This window comes from Schistocerca gregaria, chromosome 7 (genome assembly GCF_023897955.1).
Source record: "Schistocerca gregaria isolate iqSchGreg1 chromosome 7, iqSchGreg1.2, whole genome shotgun sequence".
NCBI classification, from domain to species: domain Eukaryota; kingdom Metazoa; phylum Arthropoda; class Insecta; order Orthoptera; family Acrididae; genus Schistocerca; species Schistocerca gregaria.
The window spans coordinates 281804867-281830345 of NC_064926.1; positions in this window are offsets into that span (position 1 = coordinate 281804867).

Here is a 25479-nt window from a genome sequence, read left to right on the forward strand (position 1 = left end):
TTTCCTGCGGCGGAACTTTCGGAGGAAGGTCCAGTCTCCTAGTCACCGGCCTCCGGTGAGCACCAACGCACACCAATTCGCTGGGGCGCTCGACGGTGCTGATTCTAGTAGGTTTCTGAAAACATCAAAATAAGCATTCCGTTGATTCAGCAGTAATTCAGTTTACCGTTTTCTGTGCACATAAATCTCCATTTCGTCGAGTAGGTTCAGTTACTGTCCCTTTGGCGTCCTATTATTCTCTATGTTTCCAAACGAATGTTTTTCTCTGTCTAAATGTGTACTGAAAGCGCTCTTATTTTGGTTATACGTATGCTCTCTAAACTGAGTCTAGAAATTCCTTCTTGTCTGACCGATATAAAATTTGTCACAGTCTTGGCAGCTGATCTTATAGACACCAGATTCCAAATGTTTGTTGCTGTTGTTGCCAAATTCGTGACCTAGCCTACAACCAACTGCACTTTTTGTTTGAAATCCAGTTATTGTTTTCGTTTTTCTGAAAGTCTGAGTAACTGTGTTGGAAACGGCACCATTGTACTACATAACAACTAACTTCTTGCGCTCTGGTTATATTGTCTCCTTCTTGTCACATAATTTTCATTTTAGTTTACTGTAAAGTTTCATTTTATCATGGGCCTCATATCTGTTTGCCTTAGCTACTTGTCTAATCACACTTAATTCTTCCACCTCGTTATTAGGGGTGAGCGGCAGCTTTAGTATCCTGTTGATCATAGCTCTAAAGTATGCCAATTTATGCTTCTTTGGGTGAGACGATTTCGCATTTATAATGGTGTCAGAGGCCGTCATCTTCCTAAATATGCTAAGCTTACGCCTTCCATCCCTTTGAGTTAACCTAAGATCCACAAATTACTAAAACGAAAATAAAAATTGGGTTTCAAACGAAAAGTACAGTTGGTTGTACGCTATGCCACAAAGTATATAGAGGGTACGACATCTAACACAGATCACTTTCTTCAACAACCAAAAGTTGCCATAAAGCAGAGATCGCATAAAACACGTTAAAAATTGCCATAACAACCAAGGAAGGTAAATAAAGTCTACTTACAAGAACAGTAGTCAACAAAGAATCTTTACCAAAGACGCTTAGACTCAATAATGGGCACAGTTCCAGTATCAGAGAGTACTGAAAGTTAGTGGGAACAGGTTAAGAACACTTTAAGAACTGCAGCCACTGAAGCTTTAGGTAAAACGAAACCAAGGAAGAAGAAAAAAGGCTACGTGATTTGTACAAAAGAAATTTAGGAGGCTGTTGAAATAAAGAGAAAACTATATAAAAAGTATCTACGACACCCACCTCAGGAGGGTAATGAAATATACAAAAAGCAGACAGCAGAAGTGAAAAAACTAAGCTAGAAGCTCCATCAAGAAGGCTGGGATAGCTTCGTTTCCAGAATCGAAAACGACGTCCATGTGTGACAAACACTGACATATAAAATGGAAAAACACTTGAATAATAGCGAAAAGGTTGCGGCAGACATCAATGTAATAAAGAACAAAGACTTGCGGGATTATTACAAGGAAATGTGGACTGATGAAATGAACATAGAAAATGATGAATATCTTGACACAAATCCAGATCATCTAGAATTCCAAGAATTAGAACATGCTCTCAGATATACAAAGAACCGAAAGGCATTGGGAAGTGATGTCATTAACGGCAAACCAATAAAATATTCTTCAGTAGCAATTAGAAAAAGGTTCCTCAGATTTTTTAATCTTTCCTGGATAACTAAGGAAAAACCGAAAGAAAGAAAGATCTAATTTATAAAACCAATATTTTAAAAAGGAGTAGATCAAAACCGAAAACATTGCAGAGGCAAAACGTTATTAAATACAACGTATACGATATGTGCTACAACAATAACCGAGAGACTAAAACCCATAGTGGAGTGTCTGCTGTCAGAACAAAATGGATTCAGAAAGGGGAGAAGCTGTACAGACAACATATTTAAGCTACAGCAAATTATAGAAAAACACAAGGAATTCAATAAAGAAACGCACAACCATTTCGTCGATTATGTAAAGGGCTTTTGATAAAGTAAATAGACAGCTATCGCGGAAAATTTTAATACACATTCTACAGGTAGTTCAAAAGATCTATGCTAATACAAAAATACAAAGAAGTCAGGATAATGAAGAAACAACAAAGGATGTTAATTTAGAAATTTGGCAGGGTTTCAGCCTCTCTCCACTGATTTTAAATATATACATTGACGACATTATAGGGCAATGAAGAATCAAAATGAAGAACTATACATTTAACTTCAAACAAAAAGATTACATTATGACTTGTGGTTATCCACAGATGACCAAGTGTTAATTTGGAATAATGGAGATGGGCTGCAGAGAGCTGCCTACGAACTATACCAAATATGTCAGATATATAATATGTCAATATCAATACAGAAAACAAAAGCCTTGGCTTTCTGTGAAAAAAAATCCGGCAAGAACAAAAATAATTATAAACAACAACATTACAGTGCAAGTAGATAGATCCAAATTTCTAGAAACCATGCTGTCGTACAGGGCACACTTAGCTCAAAAACACAAATTTGAGAAATTTAACTACTTAAATGTCATTATCAGAAGAGCCTTCCAACGTAAAGTAAGAACAGAAACATATCTAAAATTTTATAAAGATATTTCAGTACCAACATTACTATATAAAAGTGAATCTTGAGTAATGAGAATATATATAAAATAAGATTAGAAGCCAATGAAATGAAACTCCTCAGGTACATAGCAGGATACAGCAAGTTAGGCTAAAATGAAATACAGATGTAAACAGTAAGGTTGACGAATAGCGGCAAAAATGGATATCCCATCGGTTACGAATGGACAAATCAAGATTACCAATACATTTTTGGCGATATTCTCCGCAAGATAAAGAATGCATTGGAAGACCTGCAAAATTATGGAAGGACCATGTGCAGCTATAGCAGGCTGAGGGAAAACCTAATGAATGACGGAAGAAGAGCAAGAAGAAGAACATTAATAGTCAAACCTTCGTTAATTACCTTACAATTACGTTTACGGTAATTGAACTGTCAGACTGAAATATTTTATTTTATAGATATTTTTAGTTTTATACTGGTGTTTATACAATTGTATGTTTCACCTTGCCAGTTATTAGTATTTGCACTTTTTATGTGGATTTCAAGTATGTATCCCGTTCCCCGTATAGCATGTCAGTACATGTTTTTTTGTCAGGCGCTTGTTTTGCCATGAGAAGTAATTTTAACTAATGACTACGCATTTACATTTGCGGTACTGGTGAATCATGTACCCTAGCGCCCTAGCTACAGGTCCCTCTGCTGGTCTCAGTTCCCATGTATAAATAGCAGACGCATTCTGATCATCACCAGCACTTATTATGTACCTACATGTTCAGTCTGACGCCGACACTACATCAGAATATTTTATGGTATTTATGACTGGTATATAAGGCTGTCAACACTTTTTATCTTTCTTATGTAGTACAAGGATTTTTATAGATTTCGCATGAGCAAACTGAACTTACTTGGTTACACACTGTTTTTGTTGGTAGCAGGTCCGTAGATGGCGGCAGCGGAAACCGGTAATAGTGGAGTGTAAATGTTTGTGTGATCAAAACGGACCTGAAAACTAAAGTAAAATAAGGCCATTGCGGTAATGGAAATTATGTTGAAACTTAGGTTCATCCTGCCGAAGTCGTGAAGAATAAGTGGTGTTTCCAATCGTGAATAAACCTAACCGGTTTTTAGAGAAAAAAAATTTTTGCGGTACTTACTGGACACCTCTCGATTTATTCTGTTAAAAACACTCAGGAAGTTTTTCAATTAAAATAATGAGACAGTTGTACGAATTACGCAAAAATAAGGAAGTTTATATCCCAAACAACATTTGTTGTCCTATTGACTGAGTATATTAAATGACGACGTTCTATGGGAAATGAGTCGCAGTTTCCCGTTTTAGAGGTTTTTCACTTCTATTAAACATCAGTATTTTCGCCAGTGTAATTATTGAAAAACTGACGGCTCATCATTGGTTATTCCTAGAGTCACAGATGATATGTCTACATCTTACGCTGTAGTGTAAGTGACGTAGACTCAAAGTAGCGGCAAAATCCGAAGACAAATCCGTGCCAAGATATTGCTTCGATATTAGGAGGAGTCTGGAAACCTCTTTCCCCTTCTGCTCTGTGGAATGGATTTGCGTGTTTTTCCTCGCAGCCAGCTTCCTCGAATTCGCAACGTTCCACCCGCTCGGCGCTCGCTTTGAGAGGAAGAGGGTGGTGTGTTTTACATAGGGCGAGCAGCGGCTATCGACCACAGCCAGTCGCAGCGGCACAGACTTGTTTGCATAAAGGAGTTCTTAGCTTTCTGCGCTCCGTCGTAGGGAGCTCTTGGCAGATATTCTGGCAATCACAACGAGACGCTTTCAGCTGAACGGAGTATCTTCAACAGTTTTATTGCACACTGTGACGACAGAAGAGGATCCCGTACAGTGCTGATGGCAAGCAACATTTGCTGCTAATGGTATACGGACTTTTTCAGCTGGCACGCACTCAGACGAACGTTGAAATAGGTTACGTTATAAAAAGTACGGTCTGCTAAAGGCACAGGCAATGCAAAGAAGCTGTTATCCTCTGGGAATATTGCCGGCCGCGGTGGTCTCGCGGTTCTAGGCGCTCAGTCCGCAACCGCACGACTGCTACCGTCTCAGGTTCGAATCCTGGCTCGGGCATGGTTGTGTGTGATGTCCTTAGGTTGGTTAGGTTTAAGTAGTTCTAAGTTCTAGGGGACTGATGACCACAGTTGTTAAGTCCCATAGTGCTCAGAGCCATTTGAACCATTTGAACCACTGGGAATATTGTTAATTTTATGTGTGCCATATAACCCAAAAATGGAAAGTAAGATATCTAACTGTTACAAAAGTTGACAACGAAAGATCGTATAACGCTGTCTGTCACACAACACACCATCCTGTTACATGCAACAGTTCGAAGCCTTGTAGCGGCAGGGGGCTGCCAATGTGGTAAAAATGGAGCATGTTATAAGTTAAGAGTTTTTTCATAAAATGTTTTGGTACATTACCTTTCAGTAGGCCCTCGTACACCCAAATGCGTTTAAATGCTGTTGGCAGCAGTGGACACTCATATATTTCCTAGCTATTGCGACTGACAAGTAACAGTCTCGCTCTTTGGACCATGTGAAGCCCTTCCAGTCGTTCAATGTATGACACTGTAACGTGAGGCATCTACCAGCACAGTTTGCTGACTACACTCCACAACAGAATTAACGGATCACTTTTTTTAGAAACCCCAGAATTCCCACTCACTGCCACGCTTAAGTTCAAAATTTGTCTAAGAAGTTCATACGATACTCCACTACAATGATGCAAAAGGGTGGTGCTCTGCGACCTCACACTCGGGCTCGGCAACGCTACAAAGAGCAAGGGGGAAATAAACTAAGCTCATAAGTTCATGTAACGTATAAGATGGATTAATAGTATCACCTTAGCACGAAATTTCACCTCCATTCTGCCCAATGCCACGGTGGACGTTTCACACGATCGGAAGTTCATCACATCCCCTGTTCCAAACATCCTCCCTTCTTTTGTCGCCTGTGCGATGGAGTTCAGAACCGCGACGCCTAGCGTTGAAATCACGCCGTTTAAATTATGAGTGGCCGAGGAAACAATTCCAGACACACCACCACCCAGAATCGGTACGCAAAGGCCGCAGGGGTTGCTTAAAAGTCGTCTTTGTCACCAGGCCTTTCGTGGGTCGAAATCTGCAGTTCGCAGTACGATGTGCAACAGGACGACGTTGTTCAGAGCCTTGGACACTGCTGACATCCTCGGGCGCTTCAACCCTTCTCCAAGGAGCTTTGAGTCTGCATCACCAACGTACGTTATCACACCCATATGCAGTGAAGCGCAAGCTCAATTTGGTCTCTCGTGAACAGTTTCAAACCACTGGAGAGCTCTGAACTATTCGACGAAATATGGAAGTGATCCGAAGCATCAGTAAATACTTATCTCTTTCCCACGGTCCTCCTTTGTGTCCTCTCGTCCCGTGATCACTGGGGTAGGATGCAATATTGATACCTGCCTGAATACAACGACGAAGGCCGTCTAAGTGCCCCAGTTCGGCAAAATCCAGTGGCACCTGCCCACAATTACTGAGAATTTTAATATACATCTACATCTACATCTACATCCGTACTCCGCAAGCCACCTGACGGTGTGTGGCGGAGGGTACCCTGAGTACCTCTATCGGTTCTCCCTTCTATTCCAGTCTCGTATTATACGTGGAAAGAAGGATTGTCGGTATGCTTCTGTGTGGGCTCTAATCTCTCTGATTTTATCCTCATGGTCTCTTCGCGAGATATACGTAGGAGGGAGCAATATACTGCTTGACTCTTCGGTGAAGGTATGTTCTCGAAACTTCAACAAAAGCCCGTACCGAGCTACTGAGCGTCTCTCCTGCAGAGTCTTCCACTGGAGTTTATCTATCATCTCCGTAACGCTTTCGCAATTACTAAATGATCCTGTAACGAAGCGCGCTGCTCTCCGTTGGATCTTCTCTATCTCTTCTATCAACCCTACCTGGTGCGGATCCCACACTGCTGAGCAGTATTCAAGCATTGGGCGAACAAGCGTACTGTAACCTACTTCCTTTGTTGTCGGATTGCATTTCCTTAGGATTCTTCCAATGAATCTCAGTCTGGCATCTGCTTTACCGACGATCAACTTTATATGATCATTCCATTTTAAATCACTCCTAATGCGTACTCCCAGATAATTTATGGAATTAACTGCTTCCAGTTGCTGACCTGCTATTTTGTAGCTAAATGATAAGGGACCTATCTTTCTATGTATTCGCATCACATTACACTTCGCTACATTGAGATTCAATTGCCATTCCGTGCACCATGCGTCAATTCGCTGCAGATCCTCCTGCATTTCAGTACAATTTTTCATTGTTGCAACCTCTCGATACACCACAGCATCATCTGCAAAAAGCCTCAGTGAACTTCCGATGTCATCCACCAGGTCATTTATGTATATTGTGAATAGCAACGGTCCTATGACACTCCCCTGCGGCACACCTGAAATCACTCTTACTTCGGAAGACTTCTCTCCATTGAGAATGACGTGCTGCGTTCTGTTATCTAGGAACTCCTCAATCCAATCACACAATTGATCTGATAGTCCGTATGCTCTTACTTTGTTCATTAAACGACTATGGGGAACTGTGTCAAACGCCTTGCGGAAGTCAAGAAACACGGCATCTACCTGTGAACCCGTGTCTAAGGCCTTCTGAGTCTCGTGGACGAATAGCGCGAGCTGGGTTTCACACGATCGTCTTTTTCGAAACCCATGCTGATTCCTACAGAGTAGATTTCTAGTCTCCAGAAAAGACATTATACCGTGTAGACAGAACCCGTGACAAGACTGCCAGACTACTTCAGTCAGGGTACGCTGCTGGTCTTTCGCTGGTCACACTTCAAACGAGTGCGATGGGGATGCAACCTTGAAATGTCCTTAGCGATGAGTCGAAACGCCTGAGGGTGTTATCGATGTCGAAGGTTGTGAATAATGTCTTCCTGTTGCTCATCTCACAGTGAACTACTGTTTTAAACAGCGAAAAGTTTGGAAATCAACGACCCAGGGTTGCATTGCGCTTCTTATTCACTGTGACCTTCTCGTTCGGCATTTGAACGGTGGTGTCTATGGAATGTTTGCCTCGTCCACTTACAACAGAATCGCGTGTTGCTGTGCGTCGTCTTCGTGACCTCCAACGCAAAGGAGTCAAAAGAAGTGGGGGGGGGGGGGGGCGTATATAACAGGGCACCTGACGACCTTCCGATCGTTTGACATGCTGTAAGACGTGTATATTACTATTGTCTATTGTCAAGCCACAATTTATGAAAGATGTTCGTATTTCATTAATAGGATTAATTAGGAATAATTAATATTCGTCATGTTGGAAATAATTGTGGTAGCAGGGAATGTCTGCACCAGAAAGCATTGTTGGCAGGAGAGACCGCACTTTAGCGTTCGTAGGAAGTCAGTAGTAAGCGAGATGTGAAGCGTGTCCGTAGCAGGTCTGAAGCGAGAGGTTGAGAGGAGCGGTGTTCCTGCCAGCCACTAGCTATGATTTACAAGAGATTATAAAAGGACGTACAGAGACATCAGCTAACTATTATCATAAGAGGAACTAATATTATTGAATTAATTTTTTGAGAAACTCAAGACTACTAAACGTATGTTTGCGCATTGCTAGTTGTAAGATTATTGTATAAAGTGAGTCCCATTTGAACGTTTGTAAAATCATTTCCTTCAGAATATAATTAATTTTTGCCAGCAATATTACATCACTGATTATACTCCATCTCAAAAACCAGCAACGTATAACTTCGCAAAATTTTATTGTTATAAAGAAAAAGTTTAACCATGAATTATGTAACTTCAGTCAAATTAATTAATGAATAACGTCAGCTTTGATATTAAAGAATAACGTCAGCTTTGGTAATAAATACAGCCACTTCTTATGACAGCCCCCCAGCAGCTAGTAGAGTATAGTAAAACAGAGTAAGTATATTCATGTCGCAGTTCGATGTAGCAGTCAGATGCCGACCCAGTAACAGTAAAAAAGATAAGGTACAGTTTTGGGATATTGCAGGTAACGATCGAGGTCCACGACGACGACACATTCTATGTTTTGTCGAAATAATCAGAAAATAGCTTTTAATAAGCAGCACTGAAATTTGTACACGAAGATTGAGAAAGAGAATTAATTTCAAAGGGAAGATTTTATTTTTTATTACTAAGCAAGAGGTAGAAATCCTAAGGGACGGTTTCATAGGTTATTTTAAAGAGGCAAGGTTGCGTAACAAAAGAGAGATAGAGGAGACGGGAAGGTTTCAATGTCCACGGTGTCACGGGGTAGAATTGCGGTGAAATGTGGCGCCAGTGTGATATCAATAACCCACCTGGCACGCCACATGCACTTCCGAGCTACGCAATTTTATCTAGTGGTTTGAAGCAGCGCGGAGCCCGACTGAGACATTTCAGGGCACCACGCTTTTGCCCCATTGCAAAATTTCAAACTTACGCCTCGCCATGGGTGACAATCACGGCGTTTCGAAAAGTGGTTATTCAAAAGTGTTGCTCATTGTAGTTTGAGCACCCTCCTTCGGATGTATGTATCAATTATAATCGAATTTAGCACTAGCCAACGTCAATTCCTCCATGCTTTATAACAAACACTTAAAATCATCAAAGCATTCTAAAGGCAGTTTCAGTTCACTAAAACTTCCATAAAAACTTATCCGAATTTTTCCATCCAGCTACCATTCTTTAACGCTCTTGATTCAAAATTAATATCGGACTTAATGTTTAAATGTGTTTGTAATAAGAACATTTGTGTTTGTACTAATATCATCTCCATGAAGCTTATAACATGTCTCGTGGAATAAAAACGTAACTGCGTTGTAAGTAAAGACTGCTTCTCCCACTCACTTCACAAGTTTCCTTCGAGGTAAAGAAAACTGGTTCAAATGTGTACCTTCACGGAGTGTTGCCATGAGCATCTCATGGCTGTTTTCGTTTTTTGTCGGTATGTGGGGCTACTGTGAGAAGTTGTCGCAGCGTGTAAGTACTTCATCAAATACAGCTTTGGTCATCATGTCTACTATATTCACCATTATCCTAATGTTCCAAGAAATTCGATGTTCGCTGACGTTAACAGTTTCACGTTTAGCGGTGAATTGACACACATTTTTGAAGGGAAGAGGATGTCTTATTGTGGATTCGCATGTTTCTTTCTACAAGTGAGCTCTCAGAGTCACAATTTTGTTTGCTAAATTCACCAGCTGTCCATCGTGATTACAATTAGATGTTATTGACAGCAATGGACATTCAAATAAATTTGATCGTCAGCTCTGACCGTTACATGCAAGTACATTAATTAAACAGGAACTACGATTACTCTGTAACCAGGAAGTATATTAGGAAAGAAGTTTAGAAGAGCGTCTAATAACTTGTTATTCATATACGCGTAGGTGACTAATATATTATAGTTATATATCATTAACAAAAAAAAAGAAAAACATCTGGACAGATAAATCTTATTCATCTATTTTTGAAGGAATTTGTTGCAGAAAATCTATTGAACAGGCGTCTTTATTTTACATTTGAGCATAACTGTGGGGACGGATAACAACATATTTGGTAAAACGATTAATCGTGTTAACCGATAATGGTCTTGTAACCGAAACAGATGGTATAGCACTTGCCCGCGAAAGGCAAAGGTCCCGAGTTCGAGTCTCGGTCGGGCACACAGTTTTAATCTGCCAGGAAGTTTCATATCAGCGCACACTCCGCTGCAGAGTGAAAATCTCATTCTGGAATTAATTCAAGTATTAACATAATCGATTTTGTACGAACCACTGGATTTTTTTGTTTCCATTATGGTGCGATCTTTTGCACATTTATAAAAGACATGCGTTTTGGTTTTAATCTTTCGGAAAGATTTACCTGTCTCAAAGCCACCAGCGCTATAATATATTCATCATTGTTTAGCACTATTGTAAGGAAATTAGTGTACCGTATCACAAGGTTAATCCAAATAGAAAAGAAAATGTATATGACATCCGGCACATCTAGCCGCTAACGTATCACTGATGTAAAGAAAACATATTCATGTTACATTGTTGGCGCGGGATAGCAGATATAACAGACGTTAAGTGTCTGGAAGATAAATGGGTTGAAATTTTGATAATACTTCACTCTAAGGAGCATATGATCTCCTGCAAAATAGCATCCTAGCTCTGTAGGTGGTCTGACTTCTCAGAATCCAGCAATGTAGTGCACAGCTCTGGTTTTATTCTGGCCTCTGTTTGATACGCAGTGCGTTCCAACTAACGTAAAATATTAAGTTTATCTGTTGCACAATCGTCTTTTGTCCACCAAATTTTGCATGGTAGGTTATTTGTCATGAACACGCCATGAAAGTGTTCGTAAAATTGTCTATTAACATTTTTTTTTAAATATCCATTTGTAAGTGCTCGTGCATGAAGCATTGCTAGTAGAGTTGCTCCTGTTTTTTCCTCCTATCCTTTCCATCTATAGACTGTTACTGAAAGTTATTACTATAGGTACAAATATCTACCAATGATTAATTATTCTTATAAGTGTTGTCTCTTACTGTCTATTGTTTGAACTGGTATCACACCACATCAGCCCTCCAACTAATAAACCATTGGGAGATAAGCCTGCAAATTGGGGATTAAACGTAATAAACCCCTGATTTGGCCCTGGATTAATACGATTAATGTGAGGTAATTCAAGTTTTTTGTTCCTCTGACCTACAGCACGTTTGCTTGCACTGGGAGATCTCTGACAACATCCATTTTGCGTGGTATTATTAGCAACTGAGTGTGCAGTCTTGCTTTTGGAGTATTTTGACTCCTGCGCCAGTTTATAGCTTCTTTTTCCGTAATTTTTTTCATGAGGGATATTGCTGCATTCTCTCCTGGTGTTTTGTCCTTAGACTTTACAATCTCCCAGGCACTACTTTATAGACGTCGACTGCTCTACACCGACAGTTAATGCTCCACCACCTCCAGTACGCAATGAAGCGTTTCGTGCTTTTGTGTCCTAATGGTCTGTGTCAGTATGCCGGATGTTTAACTAATTCTGTAGTTTAGTTCTCGGATTACGGAAACGATAGCTCCAATGTAAATTTAATTCGAGGAGAAAATTATTCAAGAAACGGTAAGAACCCCGCTACCATTAGTCGTATTTATTTGGTACCAGCCATATTTTCTTGTATACTGTACACTTTGATGTTTCCTTAAGAACTGAGTGAATACGTTAAGTGCCCTGTTAGGAATACATTTCTGACGTCGGCATAATGCTTGTTTATAAACTTTGTGTCTAACATGAGCTGCCGAGAAGCTATCTAGTTCCGTGAAATACGCAAAACTCATAAACTGACTTGATACCCCCATATTACTGAGGTCATTTCCCGCTCTTGTGTGGTTGCTAAAGTGAAGGGACGTTTTCAGTAAATTATTCTATACTTTCACCTTCTGTATATCGAGGTGTTAACTTAGTGAATACTGGCACCGTATGCAGACTGTCAAACAGCGTGGGAAGTTCTCGTTAGGAAATTCAGCTTGTAGCAAAGACAAGGTTTGGGAACACAAATACAGATAATAATGAACCGTTGTTGTCTTCTTCAATAAGTGATATATTCGTTGTACCTTCAGCTAGCGGCAAGAAAATTTTTGTATTGACTCCTTTAATGCATCAAGACGGTCTGCAGTTTGAGAAAGAATATTTGATTCAAAAACTTTAAAGTAGCCTAAGTACTCTAATTTAGAGACAGTTCCCAAATCAGTGTAGGAGGTACGTTTTTGTAGGATTTCTGTAATACCATGAAATGTAGCCCACGCCAAAAAAAATATTTATTTTCGATGAAATTCATTGCGTCAAACAGTGGAAATGGTGAGGTGTCTTTTGCATGAGGCGACTGCTTATCATTTCATCTTTACAGTGAGGTATGTTCATTTTGTTGGAGGAGTTCAGAACATAAATTCCTTGTCATTGGTAAGAGTAGGCATTAGGATAATTGTGATACTATCATTGCTTGCCGGCCGGAGTGACCGAGCGGTTCTAGGCGCTTCAGTCTGGAACTGCGCGACCGGTACGGTCGCAGGTTCAAATCCTGCTTCGGGCATGGATGTGTGTGAAGTCCACAGGTTAGTTAGGTTTAAATATTTCTAAGTTACAGGGACTGGTGACCTCCGCTGCTAAGTCCCATAGTGCTCAGGGCCATTTTAGCCATCATTGTTTGATGAGACTGAAGAATCTGAACTTGCGTGATAAAATCATACTATCTTATGTAGGGATCTATGGTAGTTATCCAAAGCTCATCATGTCTGGTAGATGTTGTAGTCCAGAAATTACACAAGCACGAAATGAGATTCGATGTAAACCATGAGAATCGAAATGCTATGATTAAGAAAACTTAAACTTCTACAGACCCTCAAACGAAAGACCGATCTATGAAGCCTATGTGTCAGTATGGCGACTCAGAAGCTCCATTTAACACACGTTAGAGAAGGAAATGTTGTGAAAAATATTTGGAACAATTGAAAGAGCATGATACAACATATGGTGTTCGACTGCAACCAAATGACGAACTGAAGTTAGGAGATTCAGAAATCTCCGTTACTATATCCTTGTAAATATTTCTTAGAAATTCTGTTTGTAAACAACAAATACTGGTTGCATGTAAATATTCTGATAGAAAAGCATGTAATGACACAGCGCAAACGACTAATTCATATAGGCGAGCGTAAGTGGAAACTCTGTCTATTATTGGTGATGAGTGTAGTGGTCCAAAGGTGTAATATCAGATATTAGACATCTTAATTGCGGTGGCTGTAAAATGGCGATCCATCCAGTGAAAGCGTTATTGATTATATTTAGATCCAAATGTAATTACGACCAGACTGAAGATTGTTTTCTTACGTGTAAACGGGAATCCTCTTTGCACTACTGAGGTTGTGGCCATCAAGTCAGAATTTCACGACCATCGACAGAGAGAGGAAGTGGAAGCTGTAGGGAAGTATATGCATAAACCTGAAAGACGAATTTTTGGACAGAAGTGATGTGTTATTAATGGATTTAATGATAAATCACAGGGCGGTCCTATTAACTGGCCCCAGTAACCCCATCAGAATCATCGGTGCAAATATGCTTCAAATATCATCCTATCCTTGAATGATAACATGAAAAACTGCTGCCGAAGCATTAGAAGACACAGTACAGACACGTTCATGGGGACTCGCTACCAATGGCAGACACATTGATTTAGTTAGTTCTGAAGGGCGGTCAAAAAAGCTTCAAGTGTGTTTCAGGCTGCATTTTGCTCAGAGATAATTGTTAATAAAGTGATTTGATACACTGCAAGTGTGTCCATTAATTAGCACTGAAATTAGACAGTCAGGCCGCTGCGTGTGCAAATTTAAGTGGCCCACCAGATAGATTACTATCAGTTGTTCTCATAACGTATATGATAGCGCAGGAGAATGAGATCCTAACGACTGTCTTCCAGTTTTAGTATCGCTCTTTTGTTCAGTTTTAGGATACCAAACGAAGAGCACATTTGGCGACAGCATCTACAACTGGCCACTTGAATTTGCGTGCACAGCGGCCTGATTGGCTAACTTCAATGATAATCAACTCTGAAACGGCGAAACCAATGGAATTTTTTTGTTAGCAATTATTTTGCAGCACAACCCTCCATGCAACACCCGTACAAGCTCTTTCTGACATTTTCTGACCACCCTATGCAACTCTTTACATTAAATTAATATGAAGCATAAAGGTATTATGCTCACAAATAGAAGCACATGAAAGTACAGGAAATGCAGTACATAGGAAGCAGGACATAAGCTGCTAACAGGGAATTAAGCAGCGTTGACTCTTCTTGCACTGTTTCCTGGCATACCTTTGCAAACATTTTCCGATTAGTGTACTAGGTCAATTAGGCAGAATGCCTATAAGGATTTGTGATTAAGGGTTTTTTCTCTGCATTTTGTGTTAGATATAAGAGTATTATTGGAATATTTAATGAATGTTCATTCCCTGTGCTACACCAGTTTTTTGGGAATAATGATGGAATACTGATGTTTAATAAGTGTTTATGCCATGAACTGAGCTCCAATAATGAACATTATATTGATATATTCATGATTTTCCTTAATGATTTTCTTAGATGTTAATATATATTTTGTGTATATTGTGTCCTTTCTTGAAAAATCTGTCTTACCTTGTGCCACATAATTGGAATTGTTAGTGAAGACTGATTTTTTGTCTCTCCATTGCTAGTGATATGTTATATTTATGTAGTCACTATAGTTTATTGGTCTTTGTACTCTTGTATGCTTGAATACACAATAATCACATATTTCTTTGCTTCGACCATAGCAGTTCTGGACTCAAGATGAATGGCGAATGACTGTTAATCATTTCCCTTACAAATAAAGTGCAATGCACATGTCAGTCATTTCCATGTCCTTTCCTCTAGATTTCCGCATTGTTAGAGATATAGGTCATTTTAACAGAGAGTTTTATGAAGCCTGCACAAACTCTAACAATTGTGTCTTTTCTTTATGATTCTATTTGTCTGTTTGTGTACTGTGTGCTCTTTCAGGCTATACAGAGCAATGCTTTTATATAATACTGCTATTTATGCACTCTTTTCCTGTAATATCCATATTGTTATATATTCTAATTATTAAGCATGCACAGGCCTCTGAATAGCATATAAAGTTTTAGGTAAACGATTTAGAACTTCCATAGACATTTTCGTACATTTATTAGGATATGTTCCACTACACCACCTGTTTTACTGCTTCCCACCTTCCATCATCCAATTTCCTCGCTCTGCTCATGGAATTGGACCTATGGGTTATCAGCATTCGAACTTCAATGTGGCTATGCGCAATATGCATCGATGAAGAATCTTGAGTTTCAAATGTAGTAATGATGATGATCATCACAATACTGATCTACTGAGAACAACCAACTTCGGGAATTGGTAAATATGGTGCCAGGTACCAACTATACCTTTGTACTGGAATGAGACTACAGTGTCTTATTTAGCTGTTCTTGGACGATAGACCATCCTACTACGACCAATGCTCAAATGTGAGACTGCAAAGAACTGGACTTTATAGTGTAGCCATGTCTACATAGCTTCAGCCGTGCCACAAATTTTCCCCATAATTTTCTTGATGACTAGGGATATACTTTACTCTTAGTTTTACTAGTGTTATGCATCTTCTAGTAACATGAATCTGGAGCATCTTGTATATGTCATTTACAACTTGTACACCAGAACACCAGCTTGTTCTAGAGCTCAATGATTTGTACTGTCTTTAGGATTATATTGTAATGATTATGTAATACCAATAATTCATATCGTAAATTATGACCTACAAACTGTGCCGTACATTTGGTGTCCATTGCACATACAAATCATATAGCAAATTTAACAAAACCTGCTGTAAGGTTGTGTGAGGGGTCCACTTGTACGTGGAGACCGATTTTGTAATACATTTCATGAATAAAGTCGTGTAATTGTTATCACATGTACAAGAGATTCTATCATTGACATCACTAAACCAAAGACGTTGCCTGAGTGGCAGAATCGATTGCAAGTAGGAGCATGTGTAGTGCAGTAGCAGTTGCCATTGCACTCTGTTAAAGGTGGGATGTAGGACTTTAAGCTAATGGCTAGCACTGAGAATTTAGCTGTTGTCCTATTGCTACAGTATAATACAGTTTTGTAAGGTAAGGAAGTTTTTTATATTTAGTTTTAAGGATGCAGCAGTTTTGCTAATTCTAACAGTACTGTTCCTTGAATGTAGGAATGAAGTATATTCCATCAGATTTAATGTATAGGTTGATTAGGTATACGTGATTTATAAAATTGGGTGTGTGTTGTAAACCTGATAGAGACAAGCTAAATTTTGGAATGTATTTTGTCAAACAATGTTAGACGTTTTGTCCTGTAACAATCCAAGTATTGTTAACTATGTCAGTAAGTGAGAATTGTAGAACAGTTGACAAGTTCACTGATTTTGTTGTTAATGCACAATGTTTCATATTTGTGAAGAAGAAACTATCTTTTGAATACAATTTTCGAACTTAAGGAGTGAGTCTTAGCATATCCTGTTATCAGTACCTCATCCTCTACCATGTCATATGGCATGCATTGTATGAAGCTACTTTATAGCTGGCATTGCACTATACTAAGCCAAGACTGAATAGTTTGTACGCCTACTGTGGAGAGAACAGAATACCAAGATTATATCTGTTGTGACTCAAGAGCGAAGGAAAATGGATTTCATTGTTTATTTGCATAGGGAACTTTATCAGTGTATTGCACAGGGCCATAGAACTTGGTGTTCAGGAAACTGAGTAAATTTCAGGGGTATTGATTTCATTCTAAGCATTACATACTGGTTTTCCAGATTAAGCTGTTTAATATTTCTTTGGATTACAGTAAAACAGATTAAGCACTCAGTTTGCTCAACAACACATCACACAGTAAACATGGATAACACAAAGTTGTTTTTAAAGGACGTTACAATATATATGTCAGTCTTCCAACCTAATACAAATTGTGAAATATTTTCATATCTGAAATAATTATTAAAAGAGCTACTGACAAGCTGATGATTGTTCTATTAAAAATTTGAAAATGATATAACGTTACGAAAAATGGAAGTTGTAACTAATGATAAGTTTAGTATTGTATTACTACATACAGACAGATAATACAGACAATTCTTCTATCCAAAATGTGAAACACATGTAACTTTGTGACTAATATTGTCATCTGTACTATGACATGTTGACAATTATTTTATGCACCATTTACAAGGGACACAATTTTGTCAATACCTTTTTGAATATTTTATATATTTGTAGACTGAAAATAACAAATATTTTCATTTGTGATACGATATAAGGACAATTCTTGTACCTTCAATGCACAAGGGACACCACTTAGCGATTTATAATTTCATTTGTATTATAATACATTGAAAAATGGTCTATCCACAATACTAAAAGGACACTTTTATTATACACAGGGAAAAGAACATACATCATAACTGTAATACTGAAATTTCCTTTGTGGAATTATAGAAATATTTGTTTTGATATATGGATGACTTTTACTGAAATTGCATGGTGTTGATTACCTTAAATGTATTTTTATATTTTTTAAATATCCTATGTGTGAAAGACAGCCATACTCAAACTAGATTTTCTAAGCTAACACCTGATCAGATTAAGAAAAACGTCAATGAAATGATATTTTATTGGTCTAAGAACTGCTGTGTGACAATGTATATGTAGCTCTCTCTTATTTATGAAATACACATATATCCCTGAATACAACAATCTCATTTGTATCTGTTTTTACTGTTTTTGTGCCATGAATATGTCGGTCAGTAATAAATAATTCTGTTAAATCAGTTTGAATTACCTTTACAGTTGTAGTGAAATAATTAAATATTTGTAAACTTGGAATGTTCATTGCTTAAATTTCAGGTCTTTTTTATTTTTTTGTTGAAAAAATGATACTTTTATTCAAAAATTATAGTTTTCACATATTTCATGTTAACAGAAATGATTCTCTACATTTCATTATTAACTAAATTTTATGATATATAACTTAATTTGAAGGATGATTAATTTTTATAAAAGCACATGTTCCTAAAGAGTGACAGTCCCAGCCATATTCTGTGTCCAATACTGTGTGTGGTGGATATTGTAACAAACTGAAATTTACCGTAACTTCTTCAGATTGCAGGAACTTGTGATACCATCTTACTTGTATGCCAATGTTGGTGCATGAAGTGTCTAATTCATGTCTCTCCATAGTTATACGAGATATTAGTATTCTGCAAAGTTTGGTATTGTTCAAAATTGTCCACTATGTAATGATACATTTTCATGAGTCTTTGTTGTGCTTCAAAAATTAGTTTCCCTAAAAATTTCTGCATCAGGAAATTGATGTAATTTCCTCCATAAGAGATGCCACTTGTACATGATTAATTTACAGACTTAAACTGTGTAAGTTTGTTCATCATATTTTGGAAAGCTGTCATGTGTACAACATGAATGGGCTGTTGCTGCACTGTTTACAGTACAAGGTGTGCCATATCACCACATTTGATCACTGATGGTGGCTTCCAGTATTAGATAACATTGCATTGTTGCAATCAGTAGACTTTTCATGTCTTATTGCCTCAATGGTCAATTTAAGTACTTCTCATATTGATAAAATTGGCAACCATTTTTCTCAGTTGCTGACATTAAGTGTTTATGCCATATATATAATAAAAATTCTTTTTGCAACTCAGTTATTATCTTGTACCAAATATGTGTGGTATATACCTTATAGACATGTTCATGCTTGATAACACAAAAATTTATTTAATTATACATTTTTCTATTGATAGCTATAGGTTTGTTTGTTCTTTTTGCTCACATTCGTTTCTTGCACTATTTGTTCATTCATATCTCACTGTATATGTACTAAATTTACATAGTGCAGGTTCCTTCCAATAAACATTTACTTGTACATAACCTATACTGTAGCATATTGCACATTTTAAGAGTTAAATGAGGCATCATGGGAGCTCTAGAAAGCCAGATGTCGATGGGTTGATGAGGTAGGGATGGAAGATGGGCAGACAGAGCGTTACTCTGTGTACTTTTTTATTTTATTTTGTGGAAACTGTTAATTTTATTGGTGATTCGTTTTCTGCTATTCCTATTTAGAATTTTGAGAGTATTTTCATTTTTGTTGATGGTATTTTGAGGGAAATATTCTTTTCTATATCTGGTGTACAGCTTATACGTAAAAGTAACGTTGCAATAAGCAATTGAGGCCAGAAGAGAATAGAAGTTTTCTGTAGAATAATGCTGAGGATTAGATGAGTAAATAGAATGACTGATGAGCAAGCACAGATTCGAATTGGGTAAAAAATAAAAATGTGACTCAACAGGAATAAAAGGGCATATCTGTTTGATTGGACACATTCTGTGCAATCCCAAATTTCATAATGGAGGGTAGTGGTGTATGTGTAGGTAGAAACTGTAGAAGAAGACAAAGACTCTGATACAGTAACCTGGTTAAAATGGTTGTAGGTTGTAGTAGTAATGCTGAGATGAAGACACGTGCACCGGAAAGACCAGTGCAGAGAGTTACATCACACCAGTCATCAAAATGAAGACATCAACCTCATCTACTGAGGTTAGACTGCCAATGGTAAGACAGTACACTCTGTTCCACATACAAAGCTTTTTATTCCACGAATGGTAAAACATGTTAATATATAAAACAATAAGAACTGACTTCATAGGGGTAACAAAGAGCTGATTGAAATCTAAGCAGAGTGAGTGGCGAACGATGATGACTTTCGTTCAATGTACCGTCCACATCTCCCGAACCAGAGCACTAGATCGGAGAGAACGAGGGTGAGGACACCAATTGGCTGCATAGATCACAAGGGTTCAAACTCATCGATTTAAAGAAACTACAAGAAACTCAAGTCAGGATGGCGGACAGAAATTTCAACTCCGTTCCTTCTGAAGTGCGATGCCATTGTGTTTACAACTGCTACCCGTCGTCAGGTGAGTGGTGAAGATAAATTCTGTCCACAAAAAAAGTGTTGTGCTAACACTAATAACAATTTTAAAAGTTTCAATATACCTAGTAAGTGACGGAGGAAATATGGGAATGAAAGTTGCAACATTAAGTCGACATCGATGTTATTAGAAACGGGGTAGACAAGGCTGTTTTAGGAAGCTATAAACGATGTTTTAAAAGGCGGCGTCCATACCTACAACTGAAATGGTAGATGGGAATGAATTGTAACCGAAATCTGGGTAGTCAGATGGGAATCTGATTCCTATCATTTGAAAGGGTGAGTTCAGTGATATTATAAATATTGTGAAATGAAGATCACGTAAACTCCGATAATCAAGGGAATCTACTGACTGATCTATGAGCAGTTAAGCCGCCATTTCGTCAAATAGGGCCTCTAATTTAGTGAATGCTACACATTGTAGGTATTCACAAAGAACCTTTCTAGCAGGTCATGCAATAACACATGGACAAATTGCATATAGCTCTTCCTACTTCTCTTGAGGAACCGACTTTCCTATAGCCGGCTAGGTGTGTTGAATGATAAATGAACGAAAATAGTAACAGAATTGAAGCATCACGAATTCTTCTTGCTCTCCCCCCCCCAAGGGTTAGGTCTTATGGCCTATTCCGTCTCGTCAACTTTTCCTCGGTTTTCCCACATTCCTCCGTCCAAAAAGATTGCATTACTTTTCTCGTAGAGGGATCCATTAAGGTGAGCAATACACGCTGTTTCCAGTCGTGCTTTCGTTGGATTACTTTTTCAGTAAATAACTGTACTCCCAGTTCTTTCCTTATTTATTCAATTCTTCTCGTGCCTTTTTTTGTGCAGCTTTTCACTCATCAATCGAACTTTATTTCTGATGTTTCAATTTATCATAGGTCTTTTAATTTTAATGGGTTGTAAGTTAACAAAATTTCATTTGTCTTTCCCTTATACTTTTATCCTTCGATGTTCTTCTTATCATGCCACATACGTGTTGATATTTGTTAATTTTCGTATTTGTGACTTTCTTCACTTCAAAAGTTGTGTCATATTCTTTTTTTGGGAATCAGTCTTCTGACTGGTTTGATGCTGCCCGCCACCAATTCCTCTCCTGTGCAGACTCTTCATCTGAAAGTAGCACTTGCAACCGAAGTCCTGAATTATTTTCTAGATATATTCAAACATCTGTCTTTGCCTACAGTTTTTGCCCTCTACAGCCGCCTTTATATCATGAAAGTCATACCCTCATGTGTTAACAGATGTTCTGTCTCCTTATTAGTGGTTTTCCACATATTCTTTTACTCTCCGATTCTGTGCAGAACCTCCTCATTTCTCACCATATTAGTTCACCAATTTTTCAACGTTAGTCTGTAGCACCACATCTCAAACGCTTCGATTCTCTTCTGTTCCGGTTTTCTCACAATCAATGTTTCACTACCGTAAAATGCTGTACTCCAGATTACATTATCAGAATTTTCTTCCTGATATTAAGGCCTGTGTTTGACAGTAGCAAACTTCTCTTGACCAGGAATGCCTTTTTTGTCATTGCTAGTATGCTTTTGATGTATTCCTTACCCCGTTCGTTAGAGGTTATTTTACTACCTAGAAAGGAATTCCTTAACTTCATCTGCTTCGTGACCATCAATCCGAATGTTAGGTTTCTCGCTATTCTCATTCCTGCTACTTCTCATTAGTTTAGTCTTCATTCGATTTACTCTCAGTCGATATTCTGTACTCATTGGATTGTTTATTCCATTCAGCAGGTAATGTAATTCTTCTTCACTTTCACTCAATATAGCAATGTCATCAGCGAATCGTACTTGTTATCCTTTCCCCTTTGTTTTATTTTCATCATTGCTTCTTCGATGTACAAATTGGAAATTAGGGGCGAAAGGGTACATTCCTGTCTTACATCCTTTTTAATTCGACCACTTCGTTCCTGGTCGTCCACTCTTATTAATACCTCTTGGCTATCGTACATATTGTATATTACCTGTCTCTCCCAATAGCTTACACCTATTTTTCCAGAACTTCGAACATCTTGCACCACTGTACGTGGTCGAACGCTTTTTCCAGGGCGACAAATCCTATGAACGTGTCTTGATTTTCCTTTAGTATTGCTTCCATTATCAACAACAATGTCACAAGTGCCTCTCTCGTGTCTTTACCTTTTCTAAAGCCAAACTGATCGTCGTCTGGCACAACCTCAACTTCCTTTTCCATTATTCTGTATATTATTCTTGTCAGCAACTTGGATGCATGAGCTGTAAGCCAATTGTGGGATAATACTCGCAGTATTGACATTCTAGTTACCAGAAATATGCCTTGTTCTGTTAGTATGATATTGGTGGCTTAGGCATTATAACGTATTTTGCTAAGAACTCTATGCTTTGCTTTTGTAGTTCATATCTTTAAATTCGGATTTCGACTTATATTGTTTAATCTATGCATCGCCATTTCTAATTTGTCTTCAAATGGTTACTGGTCGTCGGAAAAAATGATTGCATTTAGAAATTTGCCAGGGCCACTTCTTATACCTTGAGGTATTCTGTCCATCATCCGTATTTTGACCAAGTCCCTATGTAGATGTTAGACCGTGGTAATGACATAGGACAGCCTTGACTTACTCCGTGGCTTATGTCCATTTCTGTTGTTAGCCTTTTTCCAGGATTCATTTTCATTTTGGTGTCTTCCTGTAAACCTTGTCACACTTTTACTAGGTGTCTGGGGAAACTTCTTTTCTACATTATTAACTGCAGCGTGTTTTGTGGATGTAGTCAAATGCCTTCTCCAAGAAAATAAACGTTAGGTGTGCCCCAACAGTGAATTTCCAACCTTTTTGTATAATCTGTCTCAGAGTGAAAACATTTTCGACACAAGATCTTCCTTTACTGAAGCCTACCTGCTTTACTAATACCGTTTAATCAGAGGTGTTTCGAATGCTCTCATTAATTATTTTCCTGTAGATTTAATTATTGTGCTCTAGATTTTATAAGAAGCATCGCGAATTAAACAAGAAAATTTCTAGTTTAATTTGATTAAAATTGTTCTTATATACAAGGGGTGAATTACTGGCATTTGAAAGAATATAATAAAGTCACACAGAGAAGATTGCGTCGTTTTTTAGGGGGTAAATTTGTCTCAGCGTGCGGATAAAGATTCTGCACGTCTAGTTTGACTTTGATTAACGACGCATTTCCGGTGAGTTAATGAAGCGACTAGTGGATGGAGGGTGAAAGAAAAATTTTGCTGAGGCAAGAGCAAACGGTTATCATCCATCACCTACGTCAAGTGGGATACACGTTTATTAAAGACGCAGTCCCATGGCACGGGTTCTGTCCGTGGAAAGCAATTGGCGAAGAAAATCTGTCGTCATATATAGTGAACTGCGCTTCACACAATACAAAGGAATATTGTAATGTAGATCGTTAATAGCATCCATGAACACCATGCAATATTTTCCTGTTTTTTCCCCTTCCGAGGAAGATGTTGAATATCTTCTTTCCAGCAACGTAATCTTCAAGTGTTTTCATTGATAGTGTTTGAGTGCATGAAGTAAATTGACTGACAGTTTGATACAAAAATTTTACGCCTGCAATTACGCCGGCAATTACGCCGGCAATTTTCACGACATCCACGCCTCACCACGATATTATTTTGTAAAATCCACAACAGAATATAATTTCATGGTTGTGAGTTCTACCACTCTTCATGCATAACTCTTAACAAAGCAGGTCCAATGGTTCGAAACTTAGTTTTACGACAAAACAGTTACAGATGTCATGTGGCCCAGAGTAGTTCGAATTGAATTACCAAAGTGTTCCGATACACAGGTAGTTGCCTTACATTCACCGTCCTATTATCTAATAAAATTAAGTACATGTTTGGTTTCCGTCGCAGTCATCTGCTGTCAGCAGCGTCGAGTACTCGCAACTCATTTGCGCTACTGTACTAAGAATGATCTGGTGCGAACATTCATTTTAAATATCTACGTCAACATCTTCACATTGTTACTTTAATTTTGTTTCTTTTTTGTTCTTGATCAAGCCATGAACAGCATCCACATATATGTAATTCTACTTATGTTTCTCTGAACCATTATTTACATGACGTTAGTGTTCAGGATCGCTGTTTATGGGTTAACACCTATCGCAATGGTAAATATTTATTTGTTGACGTGCGCACTTAGATCAGTTGCTTGCGAACATTACATGTTTACAAAACATTGTCATTAACCAACGCCCCCGCGTGGTAAAGAAAATGAAGACCCGTCTTGAAAATTATTTAGTCGTTCCTGAAAGCGGTTGCTTGTTAAGATTTCCACGCTTATCAGAAGAGTAATATGTTAGACTATGTAGGTAATTTTTTCTCAAAAGCATTTGCTTTATTTTGTTCCCCATGAAAAGTTGAATTGTTTAAATGGTTTACCTGTAGCACCACGTGTCATAGTTTGGATAAATCACTTTGAAGACAAATATGAGGCTCAGAGAACAAGGGTCAGATAATGCTTTCTTTGCTGAAGTGCTCCTTTCACTTTCGGCTTTGATTGGTATGTGTGACAAACGCTGAGAAACCTTCATCTTCGTCATCAGTCATATGACTCGTTTGATGCGAACCGCCACGACTTCATCTCCCATGCAACCTTTTCGTCTCAGAGGAGCCCTTACAACCATTGTATTCAGTTTCTACTTCAGTATCTTCGAATCTCTGTCTTCCCCCACAATTTTTACCCTGGCGACTTTAAAAAAATTCCTATGAACTTGTCTCGTTGTTATTTTTTTCAGCGTATTTCTTTCCTCGCATATTCAGCAGAGAAGCTTCCCGATTGTCACTCTTACTAATTCGTAACATCTAAAACACCATATCTCAAAGCCTAGGATTATCTTCATTTCCCATTGTCCTAGAACGCATGTTTCGCAATGCCGAGTCACAAGAATATTTTCTCCGAAATTTCTTCCTTACATCAAGGGCTATATTTAATAACAGTAGATGTCTTATGCAGAAATGCCTTCTTCGCTTCTTCCAATGTGGTCTTTATGTTTTTCTTGCTTGGTGCATCATCTGCCATTTTGCTTCCTATGTATCAGAATTCCTTAACTACAGCTGTTTCGTGGTCTCTAATGTCGATGTTGCGTTTATCGCTAACCTTGTTTCTGTTACTCCTTATTACTATCGTCTTTCTTCAGTTTATTCCTAATACTTGGCGTGCGCTCATTAGATTGGCCATTCCATTCAGTTCCTT